Source organism: Ambystoma mexicanum, chromosome 4q, assembly GCF_040938575.1.
Source record: "Ambystoma mexicanum isolate Mex_15411 chromosome 4q, UKY_AmexF1_1, whole genome shotgun sequence".
In the NCBI taxonomy this organism is placed as follows: Eukaryota; Metazoa; Chordata; class Amphibia; order Caudata; family Ambystomatidae; genus Ambystoma; species Ambystoma mexicanum.
This window is the reverse complement of record NC_090928.1, coordinates 270,401,364-270,416,364: the sequence shown is the minus strand read 5'-3', so window position 1 is coordinate 270,416,364 and position 15,001 is coordinate 270,401,364. Positions and strand designations below refer to the sequence as shown.

At 48.2% G+C, this 15,001-nt stretch overlaps 1 protein-coding gene across 5 annotated transcripts in view; it reads left to right on the top strand.

Annotated features, from left to right (window-relative positions):
* The window catches only part of LOC138467666 (protein unc-93 homolog A-like), a 366,337-nt gene that overhangs the window by 26,383 nt on the left and 324,953 nt on the right, over nt 1-15,001 (top strand). The window contains exon 1 of one of the 5 annotated variants that reach the window (XM_069607848.1): nt 7,833-8,789. The exons of the other annotated variants lie outside the window; for them this stretch is intronic. The gene's annotated coding sequence lies outside the window, so the exon portion shown is untranslated. Of the gene's footprint in view, nt 1-7,832; nt 8,790-15,001 lie in introns of those variants that run through there. 5 annotated transcript variants of the gene reach the window in all.

Sequence of the window (15,001 nt, the reverse complement as noted above, 5' to 3'; positions counted from 1 at the left end):
CGGGCACCTGAGACCTGGAGCCAGAGTCGTGGCTCAGAAGGAGAACGACAGAGGAATCGGCAAAGAGATGCTCAGAGAATGGATGAGGTAAGAGCCCATGCCAAGTCGGGGATACAGAGATCACATGCAGTAAATATGGATATGCGAGGCGAGGACCTGCAGTGCTACGTACGTCTACCTCCCTCTCACTTTTGCCCCTTTCCTTTCCCTCCATGGACCACGTCAGTTACACCAGGTGGGGGCACACCTTGCCAATTTCTTGGACAAGGTAACAGGGCCATCATCAGACCGTCCTTTGCGGTAGTGATTGTATACTACTGACACCAATAAACATCACAACATAATGGAACATAACATTAGGCGCACAACAGTTAACTATCCATACCCTAAATCCTTACCTTACCTGATTGCGCAGCACTGCTGGTAGGCTGGCTGCTGTGGCCTGGACACTGGCGGCCTCCGACTCGCCTGGTGATCCTGTGGTGGGCACTCATTGGCGGCCTCCGACTTGCCTGGTGGTGGCCCTCCTCCAGGTGTGCAGTGCGGCTCAGCTGGCTGCCTGGCCGGCTCTCAGTCTCTCCAGATTGTCTGTGCTGTGCCAGCTGCTATAATGCGCCATTGTGGTGGTGGCCAAAATCATGCCCAGGGTCAGAGGCCCAAGGCAAATATAGTAAATCACGTTGTGTGAGTGACGTGAACCTGGCAGCAAAGAGTCTATGTCGGGCAGGCAGCAGCTGATTTTTCATTGGTCCCCGGGCCCGCCCTGTTGTTCCAACTTCCGCGGCGTCTCCCCAGCCCCAGGCACAAATTGCTTTCAACTTTGCAACAAATTTGTTGTTACTTCCTGCAAAGTTGAAAGCAACTGAGTGTGAAATGTGTCACTGCCGCAGAAACTGCCAGGCGGGGGCCCAGGCCCAGCTGGCTCCCAGTCCACCAGCAGGCAGGCAGGCAGGCTGCCCCGCACGGGCAAGCCCCCCAGGGTCAGTTAGGTGTTAGTGTTACTATTGCTTTTGCAATAGCATCAGATCAATGAGAGCACCACACGGCACCGCCCCCCCCTGCAGTGGCGGCACGCACGTCCCCGCCGGTGGCCATCTTACTTGATGAATCTGATCCATATTATATGCATCTCATCTGCATGCATCATGAATTATGATGCATGCATGAATCTGCATTCTGCACTCATCAAACAAAGCAAGGTAACTAAATCCGTAGTGTTACCTTGTTTTGAATGATGAATTATTTGTTCTGCAGTTAATGCCTCCTGCTGCCCAGCCCAGGCCCAGCCCAGTCATGACACTTAGGCTGGCCGCGGACTGCTGCGAGGCAAGCAGAGAGCTGCTACGCTCGGGTCGCGTAGGGTCACTGGCACCAATGGTGGGGTTGTGGCAAAGTGAAAACATACTGGAAAGAGGTCCTGGGGTGGATCCAAGAGGTGGACGGAATCCCTAGAGTACTCACACCTGTTTTAATTCTGTTTGGGGTGGAATCCGATGAGGAAGATTCACATGCAACCCTTACACACTTGCCACATAACCTATTATTAGCAGCCAGGGTATGCCTAACCATTAAATGGAAATCGGCGACCCTCCCCACCAAGAGAGAGTGGCTCACCAAAGCGCACGCAATCTATGAAATGGAAAGCTTGACAGCAGCACTCATGGAATCTCGTAAGAACATAGAGTCAATTTGGTTACCCTTCAAAGAATATTATGCAGCGTACTGGGGTCCCATGAGTCAAACTGGGCAAATCCAGCACTGAGCCATTTGCATTATGCTATTACGTGAGCCTGAAGTCGTGGACACCTCCACAACTGAGATGGAAAGCCAAATGCATGCTGAACTATACTTTACATTAGAGGTTTTGTAAGTTTCTGTTTGTTCCCTACATGAATATCAAAGTTCAACAGCAGACTGGAAGAGTGTGGGAGAAGGAAGAGGGAGAGAGGAGAGGGGGTAGGGAAGGGAGGACGGAGGGGGGAGGGGTAACAAACAAGTTACAGGATCTTGGTCTACGGCATTCAACTGTTTTATGTGTTACAAAAAGAAGAAAAACAAAGGTGTTTTTGTTGATAATGACCTTTACTGTGAATTTTAACATGTATAATGTCAGACTTTTTTTTTTAAAAAATCAATAAAGAATTAAAAAAAACAAAAGCCCAGGCACACACTGGAACCCACAGGAAATTCGGGTTTACATTAGTATAGGCCCTTTTATTGGACAAGACGCCACCAGGACAGCCTTTTTATTATTTGATGGTTGTAGCTTGCTCCCATCTTAGATTTAGGTTTAGATTAGGCGTTTTTCCAACCCGCATTTACAGTTTAATAAACACCCTTGAACTGTGATCACTTGTGTCTGTCTTTACTGTTGCCACCATGCGTTCCTTACAATAGATAACAGGGCTCCCTTGCCATGTCCTCATATAATCGTGATGGTGGTTCTGTGGCAGTCAATGCTGTTTGTGGTACTTCTGTATGTTGCACTGACATGTGACAGGGTATGCATATCTCGAACAATATCTCCCCTTCAGCTTCCTTGCTCATCAGTTACTTCTCTTAGTGGCAATGTGGGGTCTATGCATAATACTGTGCACCTGTTATATACTGCTTTATATTTCTTTCACTTGTTTGTAGATGTAAAATATGTTTGCCTTATATGGGCATTTATTAGTGTTGTGTTAAACATATTTCTGTATATCTTTTAACTTCCTCACATAAACATGTTATGATGCCAAATCCTTATATGGAACAGCTTTGTAACCCTGACAATTAAACATGTTATCACTTATGTATGTATGGATAAACATGTTTTGTTTCCAGGTCTGGTTTGAAGTTGCATCTTCCTGTGTTGCCATGTCCATGACAAATCAGAATAAACTGGTTTTTATTCTCCTTGGAGATATAGAATCTTCACAAGGTTCTATAGCATTGGATATATGTGTTAGCCAACTTACTGGAGTTGAAAAAGAGTGCTTCTTTTCTTTATAAAAAAGAATACTTCAGTTACAGAAACCTACCTGGCTCCTGGGAATTGCTTACTTCAGCCCCATTCATTTCCATTTTCAACTGTGCCTGTTAGAATGATTGCATCATTTCTGGTGATTGCTGCTTCTATGTTTAGGGTAAACATTGCTCCTGGTGCTTTTTCTTGTGGGACTGCTGGTCTAAATAAAAATTCTTCCGGCAGGCAGAATATCTTTTTCTTCACCCCGGGAAGCCATCCAATCAGGACAGTCACTGCGTACATGAACATTTGGTTATGCATGGGTCATGCTCGAAATGTGCTGGTGCTGCATAGCACTTGTACTACTGCCACTACTCTGGTATAGTGCATGCCTGGTGTAGAGCACACTATCCCTTTGTCTGTGAACGAAATAGTCATATTCAATTTGCTCAAGAGATTTCTTCCCAATAGGTTTACAGGTGTTTCTGTACTGTATAATAATGGCGCTAACACTTCCTGTGTCCCTTTGATGATGGGTAGATCTTCTGTGAATGGAACCTTGGTAATAGCCCCAGAGAATCCCTTTGTGTCCATGTTTCTGTTGGACAAAGGAAACCTCCCTTCCTTTATACAGGACATGGTGGCTCCTGTGTCCACCATAAAGGTGAACATCCTGTCTCCTGTCCTCAGTCCCACCCTGGGTTACTTTTCTGGGTCCGGCCTGACTGATAGGACTGTACACATCAGGGCTTACTGAGGGCTGTCCTGTTGTGAGTACATGTTTGTCCTTGGGAGTGGGAAAGCATTGCCTCCCAGGACACTTGCTCCTGTTTAATGTGCCACAGTTCCTCGTGGTAATGCATTCTGTTCCCATGGCGGTGTGTTGGTTTGGGAAGGCGCTTGCTGTATGACATTATGCATGACATTTGGGGTTGGAGACTGTATGGGCTGTCCCTGAGTGGGGGCCGTTATCTGTTTTGGGCCAGAATTTTGTGGCTGTGCAGACCTGGAGCATACATTGACCTGTACACTACTTCCCAACGCATATGTGCCTATGTTGGTACCTTGTATTATGGGACGTAGGCAGAATACAGGTTTGGGGGTGCACCTGGATGATACTGCAAGGGAGGCTTGCTTCGACAATCTCGTGCCATATGTCCTACTTTCCCACATGATAAAAACGGCCCTCTGAATCATGGTTTTAATCCTCCAAACCCCCCTCGTTGTCCTCTCTGGGAGTTACTTTGTGCTCCCGGGACTCCTCCCATGCCCCTTCTGTGATCCCCTGAGTCCCCTGACCCACCCTGTGATGGTTCTTGTTCCTGTTCCTGTCGCCCATCTGTGGCACTAATAATACAACTACAACTTCCATGCTCACCTTTGCTAACCTTTTCTGTACGAAATTTGCTTATGCTCACTGCGCTTGTTCTTCTTTCTCCCTTTCTCATGTTTTTGCTTACAATATTGCATTATATGCGTTTGTATCTCATCCCAACCTTATGCTTCGATGCCCACTATTTTGTCCAGGTCTGCCTGTACCTCTACTGAAGACCTCTGCATAACATATGATAAAACATTGGTATACTTTTATCCCAGGCTTCGCCTTTCTCTTCTCGTCACATCTCCTGAATTTAATGAATATTCAATGCTGGGTCTTTATCGGGTCTCATTGGCATGCCATGATAGATCCTATGTCGGGTTTGTCTAGGTATGCTCTCCTCAAAGCATCCCAGACCGGGGATAAGCAGTTATTGAATGAATCCCCATACTGTATGTCACTCTCTAATCGAACCCCTGGGTACCCTGCTTTTTCCCAGATTGTGTTTGTTTGTTCTCCCAATATAGTGGCAGGTAGGCTCTTTATGCCTCCCACTGCTAAGGTGACTCCTGCAGTCTGTTTCTCAAATGCATAGATCCACCTCCCTGCTCCTGCAGTGAGCATGGGTAATTTCTTTATCAGATTATTTGTATCCATGTTCACCCAGGCCACATACTGTGATCTCCATATTCCTTTCTGTATTAAGGGAAATTGTGTCCCCTTCTTCCCTCTGTTAGATGTTTTTGCCCTGTTCTTCCCCTTGCTACTGCCATTGACCATGGATGTGGTCTGATCCTTCATCTCCTGCTCTTCTTCTGTCTCCCAATCTCCCGCGTCCTCCTCAATCAAAGCTCTGCTGGTTCTGTTCCCTGCATAGTGTACCCTCTTAATTTCTCCTTCCCACTCGAATCCCCTCTTCTGTCTCTATCTTCACATCCTTAATCACTGCACTATTCATTTTCAACTGGATCTCCCCTGCTATCCATGTATCAGCATTTATCATTGGACATGGTCCTCCCCTCTTTCTTCTCTTCGTTACCCTCTGAAGCTCCTCCTCTGTCTTCTGGATAGCTGCTCCCAGATCCCTACACGCTTTACTTTCTAGCTTTGTTATAAATTCGGTCTCGACTTTTGGTATTTGCTGTGGCGCCAAATGAGGCTTTTCGCTGTGAATCTGCTTGGGGTTTATATATCCTGCGGCAGGCTATGTGGGATATGTCCCGAGTGCCGGCTATCTTGCCAATATGATTTTCTATATCTTCCCTACCATTTCTCTAACTGTTGTCTAATATATTTGTCTGGCTATTATTTCCACTCTATTAAGTGTCATGTGTCTCCTTCTGCTACTTGTACGTGTAACCTATTTCTACTGTGCTGCTAAATGTTAGTTGCCTCCTATGTTACTGTATACAGTTTGCACTCTCAATGTTAGATGCTTTTAGGTGTCTGATGTATATTTTGTCATTGATTATTCTCAGAAAATCGGCTATCTATTTGTCTGCTTCACAAGGCCTATATGTTGTGCAAATTAACAAGGTGACTGGCCCTCTATGGGATTCATGTCTTATGTTAGAGAGATTTCCTTAACTTGTACTTTCTCTCATGTTTGGGATGTTGGACTTGCATTCCAACAGTGGGGGTTAGGTCATGTGACCTAGATCTACTTGCACCAGCTCACCAACTGCAAAAGAAAAGAGGCTGGAAGGCTGCTTAAATATAGGGTGTGGGGATAAGAGCGGCAAACCAAGAAGGCACTAAAAGATTAGCAGTGATTGACAGGTGGGTGGGGTTTAGGTCACGTGACTTAGAACCACTTGCACCAGTTTACCAACTGCAAAAGCGGCTAGAAAGATGGTTAAATAGGGGGGGAAGGGCGGCAAACCAAGGAGGCACTAAAAGATTAGCAGTGATTGACAGGCGGGTGGGGTTTAGGACACGTCTCCTAGATCCAATAGCACCAACTCACCAACTGCAAAAGAAAGGATGCTTAAATAGGGGGAATAAAAAAGGCAGAAAACCAAGAATGCGCCAAAAGATTAGCAGTGATTGACAGGTGGGTGGGTTTTAGGTCATGTGACCTAGATCCACTTGCACAAGCTCACCAGCTGCCTTTTCTACTCATAATAAAAGACATTTTAGTAGCCTTTGATGAGGGTGGATATTTAGTGGCTTTTCTTTTCACCATTTTCAAATGTTCATGTTGGTTGTATAAATCAATAATGGATACTATTAATTTAAAATACAAAGGCCCTCATTATGAGTTGGAATACCGTTTGGAATCTGACGTAATTATCGCCATATTAGAAGGTGACTGGTGCACACACAGACCATCAGTGGTAACTGTAATTCCGTCCAGTGAACGTACTGCCGAAACGCGACTTCGGACAGTAATTCCTCCATCTCTAGGTGGAATACTCTTACCGTCAGGCCAATTGACGCTATTTCCGCTGGTGGAATTAGCACCAGCAGTAATTCTGCCAGCAGAAATAACATCATTACAGGAACAGGAAGCCTGGTGAAGGACATCTTTAAGATTCCAATCCGCTCTGAATACCCAATTTCCTATTGCTATCTGAACATAGGAGTTACTGAGAAGATGTCACAGGAGAAAGGCAAAGTCAAAGTACCAGGCATGAGGATGCGCTATATGGGTGAAGACACATGAGGACATTTGGGCAGAGGAGGTCTGCCATCTGGGCCAGCATCAGGGACAAGGTTGAGACAGTGGGCACGGTTTGTCAGAACATTGAGGACTGCCGAAAGCGCTGGAATGACCTCAAGGCGAGGGCCAGCAGCCTCCTGGTGAAACTCCAGCCTGAGACATCTGCCACAGGAGGTGGCATAGTGGAGCCCTTTGTCCCGACGCTATGCGAGGAGAAAGCTAGCAGCATCCTCCATTTGGAAGGGATTGAGGGTGTTGGGAGTTCAGATGTTGGAGCTAGCAGCCAAGGCAAAGCTGCTGAGTATGACTGTTCTCTCTCCCATGATAGTTCACTGGCTAAATGCCCATCCCATGCATGTGTCCCTCATTATAGATGGGCGTAATGGATAGGGGAATGTGCAGCCACACAGCAATGTGTACAAAGGCAATACCACTACATGCGTGCACAAGGGAAGGTGGGAGACTGTGCACATTCACATACGCTGTAGAAATGTTCATGTGAGCCCATGCATGCATGAGAAGCACCAATGGGTGCTGTGAAAGGCCAAGTGGCAAAGTGAACCCGCAGTGCAACCTTATGTACAAGCCACATCACCAGCGCAGGCCACACACCATCCATGATGTGGCCGGCATCCAAGGTGCCCCAGGCACCCAGGGCGTGTCCCCATGGTCTCACAGGGTCCTGCCCTGCAACACAATTAAGTCCGGGTGACCCCGGCAATCGTAGCATGGTGCTGAGCCCCCCAGCACCTGTAAGGCTGGCCGTGTGCCCGCCGCCACACCCACAATAATGGCAATGAGTGGTGAAGAACCCATGCGATGCGCCCATTCCCCTGCTGTCCCTCATTTTCAAAGAGGGAGGGAGAAAGGAGGAAGCGGCATCCACGGCCGGTAAAAAGGAGGTGGATATGCCATGCCCGTTGCCCTGCCGGCAGAAACACCCTGGTGCGGCCCTCTGTGAAGAGTGTGCTCATGCGGCCACGGAGAGGGTTCGTCCGCAGCCCCTGCGGCGTCCACCGCCTGAAGAAGAAAGCAATGGAGCGGCCGCAGCCGCATCAGAATAAATGTAACTCCTGCCCCCAGCACCATCCGCTGCCAACTAGTTCATTTTACTCCCACTTAGGGGGAAAGTCGGAGCAGTCCAGAAGATTGAATATTCCCCAAGAATAAGGTGAGTGCCCGGCCCGTCCCAAGATCCCTAGGCGGCAAAAAAGATGGTGCTCCCATTGGAGCAAGGAAGAAGCGGCATCTGCCGCCAGTACGGAGGAGCAGGAGAGGCCTGTTGTGGCGCCCGGCAGTGCCGTCATAAATAAACATCTCCAGAGCGAGCGAGAGGAGGAGCTGCCCACTCGACGGGCGAACCCAAAGGAGAAGTGCAGCGATGAAAGCTCACTGCTGGAGCAGTAACGTCCGCACAGTGATCCCGGGCTCCACCGGCGGTGAATAGTGATGTGCTCCATGTCGGAGCAAATTGTAAATCCAATCGCTCCATGGCAGCAATCTCATTATGTACCTGGGCCGACTGGCGGTGAAACTCTGTATGCTCCGTGCCGGAGCTTTGATAAATGCAGCGCTGTGTGTCGGTGCAATGAAATCGAAAAGTACGGGTACTCTGAAGATCCTGAGGCCATCAGCAGTGAGCGAGCCATGCTCCTGTCTTCGGAGCTTGTGTGGAAAAAAGAAAGGGGAGAGCTGCCAGCTGCAACGCTGCACCCGCCGCCACATTACTGGGTTTGCCTCCCGCCTGTGGGGGTGTGAAAAGAGGTGCCCGTGCACCTCCAACTGTAGCCAGGCCCACCGACCGGTGAAGATCATGAAGTACTCCGGTCCCGAGCTGTGAAGAAAGAAGCCCAAGCTGCTAGGTAAAGATCCTGGGGCGCTGTGCAGTGAACTGTGGGAGCTCATGTAATCTAAGGCAGTGATTTTGAATATACATGTCCATGCCTTAACCACACACTGTGCGCCTCATTCAGGTAATCTCGAGTGTGTCTGACCAACTCCTTTTCTGCAGACCCCAGTGAAATGACCAGGACTGAAAAGGGAAGCAGCTAGCTCCCGATCTTCCTGGTCCCTGCATTCTGTGGTGTGTGCACAATCCATTGGTAGAGGTGCCTTACATCCTGCCTCCACAAGGCTGAACAGAGCAGGAGTCCCAGAAAAGAAGAATAAGGAAATGGCCCCTGCACCCTGCCACTGGTGTCGCACTACCTGCTCTGCAAGTGGCCCTGACACCTTGCCATCGGTGTCGCCCCTGTCCAGGTACCAGGCTGATGTGGCCCCGGGTGCGGGTGTTCCAGCCCCTTAACTGGGACACCAACTATCCAATGATGCTGCCAGAGAGAAGGGTAGAGAGAACTGCCCCATCAACAGCAGTGACTCCTGCCTGGGGGAGGAGAAGAATTGGCCCAGGCACCCTGCCACCTGTGTCCGGCCAACCAACACCTCGCTGCCCCACACCTGCCACCAAGAAGAAGTGTAAAGAGCAAGTGAGGGTTGCAGCTCTGCACGAGTGCTTCTGCGCCCTCCTGTGCCACTACAGTATAGAGATACTCCTGCCTGGGTGAGCATGACCAAGAAGAGGGGGTGAGTAGCATGCTGTCACCCCATGCCCTGTCAACATCAGGTGGCGCAGCCTAGACGCCCTGCTATCCGTGTCTCGCTGTCTGCCTCAACATCAAGGGACTGACTGAGCCTGAATGTGGCGCAGCCAAGACTCCCTGCTACCCGCTTCTCGCTGCCTACCCCAACATCAAGGGACTAAGCCTATGGCACCCCTGGTGCTCACAGGTGCGTCTTTGCCGGCCTTTGAGCTATGCCATCAATGGACCTTGACTGTGGTAGGGACTATCCTGAACGGAAACTGATGCAAAGTGAACTGGTCTCCTGCAGTCCTGCAATTGCTCGGAGAAGACTCAGTAAACATGTGTTTAGATGCTGTGAGCCTGCATGTAGATTATATGCTTAAAGTGGTCCCAGTTAAATAGATGTGAAGCTGTGCTCCCGGAGTTTGTAGGCATGCTTTAAATGGTGCCAGGAGCTAAGAATGGCGTCATTCAATGGTGGAAGTTGCAGTTATCTGGGTTAATAAAGGGTTTTGTAAAATGTGGTAGAACGGCCAACATTCCACCAGCAGCTTGCCAACCACGACTGTCACCCGCTGAATATGTTTAGAGTGTTTTGATTTGTGTTATATGTCTGCAACTACCTGAGTACCTATGTCTGTATCAGTGGTCTATCCTACTATTCGTCTACCCTACAATTCCCAAGTGGTATAAGTGTTGTTGTTCTGTAATAGGGCTGGGGGGTTGCAGTTTCTGTTTCAGTAACATTTGTCTTTGTTCGTTATGAAAAAGGAGTTGTGTTATGTGTGACCCTCCCAAGTGTATTGCCCTTTTAATATGGGGAATGTTGTGTGTGACCCTCCCCAGTGTAGTACCCTTTTAAGATGGTCCATGACTGTATCATGGCCTGAGCTAATAAAATGAGCAACTTGCAGGCACGTGTTTCAGAACGGCTGCAGACTCCAACAATGGAAGTCCTGTTGTCTCCGTCTCACCTTTGGCCTGCAGGCCTACACCTTGTGATCATGGACCTGCAGCCCTGGACTGCAGGCCCACACGGTATGATCACGGTCCTGCAAGTCCCTGCTGGTCTGGACACCCCCGGATCACCATTGTGCCCTGGGTCTAGTCCAGGCCACCCACCATCCAGGATGCAGCCGGCATCCAAGGTGCCCCTGGTCTCACAGGGTCCTGCCCTGCAACACAAGTAAGTCTGGGTGACCCCAGCAATCCTAACATGGTGCTGTGCCCCCGAGCTCCTGTGAGGCCGTCCGCGTCCCTGCCGCCGGCTCCACAATATTCTACCGGTAGAGACCTAATAACTTTTAACAGCGTCTCTCTTGGACGTGTCAGGCTTTGGCGCGAGAGTGGTTTATAACTGCCAGAGTCCTCTTCCTCAAGTGAGGGGGATGGGGCCTCTTGCTTGGTTGGACATCCCACACACTTTTAAGGTAGCCCTCCTCTTCTCCAGATTGAAACTAGGACATCTAAGAGCTTATCATTTACTTACACACGGCCACCCATGTGTGGAATGTAGAGCTACCACGTGCCACATCTCCAGCCCTTCCCCAGAGCTCGGAAGAATATTGGAATAATAAGCCTTTTCACTGGACCAACTTGGGGTCTATTCATCTATAATTATTCACACATTGTTTTTCACCTCTTGTTGGGACATTACCATGCTATGAGTTTTTGCTACTAAGCCTCTACCTGTAGCTGAGCACCGTATTCCGATTGCATGTCGATGCAGTGTTTGAAAAAGACAAGTGTGGGCCCTGTTTCAGTAATCAGTAGCCATGTACTCACTTGCCCCACATCCACCCATTGGCCAGAACCCCTCATGGGCGTGCCCATCCTTAATGTGCTGCGTGGCACAACCGTTTATGTGCTGGAGAGCACTAGCCTGGCAACTACACTTTGCAGACGGCATTGGGATGCCACGCAGCTTCATGGATGCAAGGCTGTCATCTCCAGCATGGCCTCGGCCTGGTGCAGTGTCTGAGGCCAGCACCTAAGCATGTTTCCCCTCAGTGCTATGCCCACATTCAGATCCCACTGCACCAGAGGGCCAAATTCGTTGGCACGATTGTGGTGACCCCCAATGAACACAGGACACGTGACTGAGATAAAGGTTTTTATTCTGACACCTTACACAAAAAGGGTGGGATGGGGATTGTCCAGAACAGGGGGGTAGTACTCACAGTTCAGTCGTGATAGAGCAGTGCAGTGAGGTTGACTGCACTGAATGTATAATGGATGCTATTTACATCCCCTGCCTGCTAGAGCTCCCACAAGGCTACTCTTCAGCCATGGAATTACGCCCTGCAGTTGGAGGTGTCTGCCTGTGGAGCAGCTTCAGTTGATTCACTTATCAAGGAGGAGAACCGAGGCCTGCCATTCTCTTGGTGCCTCCGTAAACTCTCCTGGGTTTTCCTGTCCGTTGCGCGCTTCCCGTGCGTAATCTCGTGAGATCTCGCTCCGCTGAGAACTCGCGTGATAGGCCCTCACAACGATGCCTCAGATGTGGATTGCTCACCTCAGTGCTCTTGTAATTTTGTTGCCACCTACATTGTTAAGTGGACAACTGTGATTTTGCAATGTATTGCATTCATTGTTTATTTATGTTGTCATATTACCAACGTTCTCCCATTAACTTTAGCCATTTAGACACCAGACCAAATGCTCACTTTTGAGGGACATGATCCTCTCGCATCTGCAAAGTAGGACAGGTAAATGTTTTTAGACACGCATCTGCAGGCTAACATCTGGCAGGGCCCCTTAGTGATAATTCCAAAATGGTGCATGCATTTTTTAGACACGCTCCTGGAGTCTAACACCTGGCAGGACTCTGAGACAGTTCCGGCAAGATGGCTTAGCAGGTTAAGTGCTCGTTGCTGAGATCTGTCTTTGATCTACAAGTCACAGGTTCAAATCCTGGCAAGGTAGACTCAGCATTGCATCCATCTAATGTAAGTACCAACTTCGATTGGGTAATAATAACGTATGTAAATATATGCAATGTAAATCGCTTTGGATCACAGTGCTCTATAAATATCAAATTATTATTATAATTCCAAAAGAATGCACACATTTTTAGAAAATCCTGCAGGCTGACGGGATTCCTGAGAGATAATTACAAAGCAGTTCCGGCACATTTCTAGACACCCTCCTGCAGACCAACGCCCTTACCCAGAGTGATAATTGCACAATGTGGCGCAGGCCAATGTGTAGACGTCCACTAACAGACTCGTTTCTGGTAGAGTTCTTAAAGGTAACTACAAAGAGGTGCAGACTCATATTTAGACACCCTCCTGTAGAACAACATCTGACAGGATTCTGGGGGTATAGCTTCAAAGTGGTACAGGCCAATTTCGAGTCACCCTCCTTCATGCTAAATCCCGACAGGACTCCTCCTGAGATAATTCCAAAGTGGTGCACACATTTTAGAGACCAATGCCTGGCTGAAATCCCCGGGGATATGTCCAAAGTGATGCATGAATTTTGGACACCCTCTCATAGGCGAATATTTCACTGGACTCCCCTTGAGATCATTCAAAATCAGTGCACACAGTTTAGAAACCTTCCTGCAGGCCACAGCCTGACAGGACCCTTAGTGACAATCACTAAGCTTGGCCTAAACACACCTGTGATGACACTTTCCTATTTTCAAGGAAGGGGCAAGTTCCATTGGGTCATGTCTACCTCACTGTTTTGTGGGCCCTTCGGAACCAATGGAAGAGAAGCCCGGGACATTCCTGTTGCTCGTTTCTTACTATCATTGATGGCCACCAAGTCTATCATCTTCTCTTATAACTGGTATATGATTGCATTGTTCGTATGTCCCCGAGCAGTGTTTTCATTTTCCTGGTGTACCTTGTGGTGCGAGGAAGGGAGGTGTGTTGTATCCTGAGTGAATACATGATTGAGTGGCAGAGAGTGAATGATGTCATGAATGGGAAGAAGCATGGAACGCTGGGCATGTCAGAACTATGTGTATTCTATGAGTCTCCGTTTATTCTGGGAGCTGAGCGACTGGATATACGGTGGGTGCTGATAATTATGTCATTCTGATTTGATGTTGAAACCTTTTCTCACTGTCCTTTAATTGGGGAACTACAACTTGATCTCTACTCCTAATAGCTCGAGCTTGGTCTGTACAGTGTGCAGCTTTATTTAAATTCCACAGCATCTTTGGGTGATTGTGACAAAACTCAGCATCATTATGGATTCTAAACTGTACATGGGACCACAAATGTTTTCAGTGGTAAAGGAATATTTCTTTCATCTATGAAAACTTAAATGCCTCATCCCTTTTGTGTCCTTTCAGCATAAAGACATGCATAAGAATGCCTTTGTGTCATCATGGCAAGACTTTGGGAGCAGTATTTATTTGGTACTTCCTGGGATGAAAGTACTGGGCCCACTGACAAACTGCTCCAGGAAATCACTACACTTGAAGCCATTAAAAGAAGGGTGGTGCTTAAGGCTATGTGCTTGATCCAAAAGGAAATCTATGGAAGCAGAGTGATATTTTAACCCAGAGACTAGTGTGGTGTGCTGGAGCAAAGAGTCAGACAAAGAGGTGGTATTTTGACTATAAACTTATAAGGAACCTAAATCCCCATATTCTAAAAGAGTAGTCTCTTCCTAACTAAGGAAACCTGGATGCTCGTCGTCAGGATGATTGTCCAACATAAAATAACCGCCCTCTGTCCAAAATTCTCCTCTGCTCTAGCCATACCACAAAAACCTTACCAATTAGAGTTATCCAGGAGGATGACTCCCTCCTCCTGGTTTTTTATAGGAATCAGTCACAACCTTTGTGACCCAAAAGCACAAGTTCAAAGCGAACCAGCAGAATGGCTCCCTTCTTCTGATATCACCAGTCTTCAGTTGTGTTGAAAGTTCCAGAATAATGAATGGGTTCCTCTCAGGTTTAACCTATTGGTCTTATGAGATATATGGGGTCATGGCTGCCTCCAAACCCGGGTCCGGTCTGGCAGAATGGGGATTTACCAGGATATTCCGACCTGTGCGGACCCAGTAAGTCCCCATTCAGTTTACCATTCCCCATTCCCATTTGAGCCCCCATAGGGCTCAATGAGAATGGGGAAGGCGCACATAACGGGCCCGCAAATTGTGTGCCTGTTATTAGCTCCAAGGTCCCTGAACCGGTCCCATAAAGAACAGCTGGTCAGAACAGCCGTTCCTGCAGGGACCCGCTAAGGGACATCGGAATAGGGCGGGAAGGGTTTGCTGGCACCGGTCTCCTTACCAGTGCCTGTTAACCCTTACCGCCCACCTCGTAATGAGGCCCATAATATGATTTACCATCCAGGAGAATGGCTCCCTTCTCCTGGTGTCATACATGTCTTTAACAGTTCTTGTAACTTATCCTAAGATTTCCTGCAACTCCATCCAAGCTCTTCCTAAAATTTCCTGCAAAGCTCTTCTCCAGGTACTTGGATCAGGTTCTATTCAGGCTTAGCCCGTTGGTCTGATGAAAAGAGAAC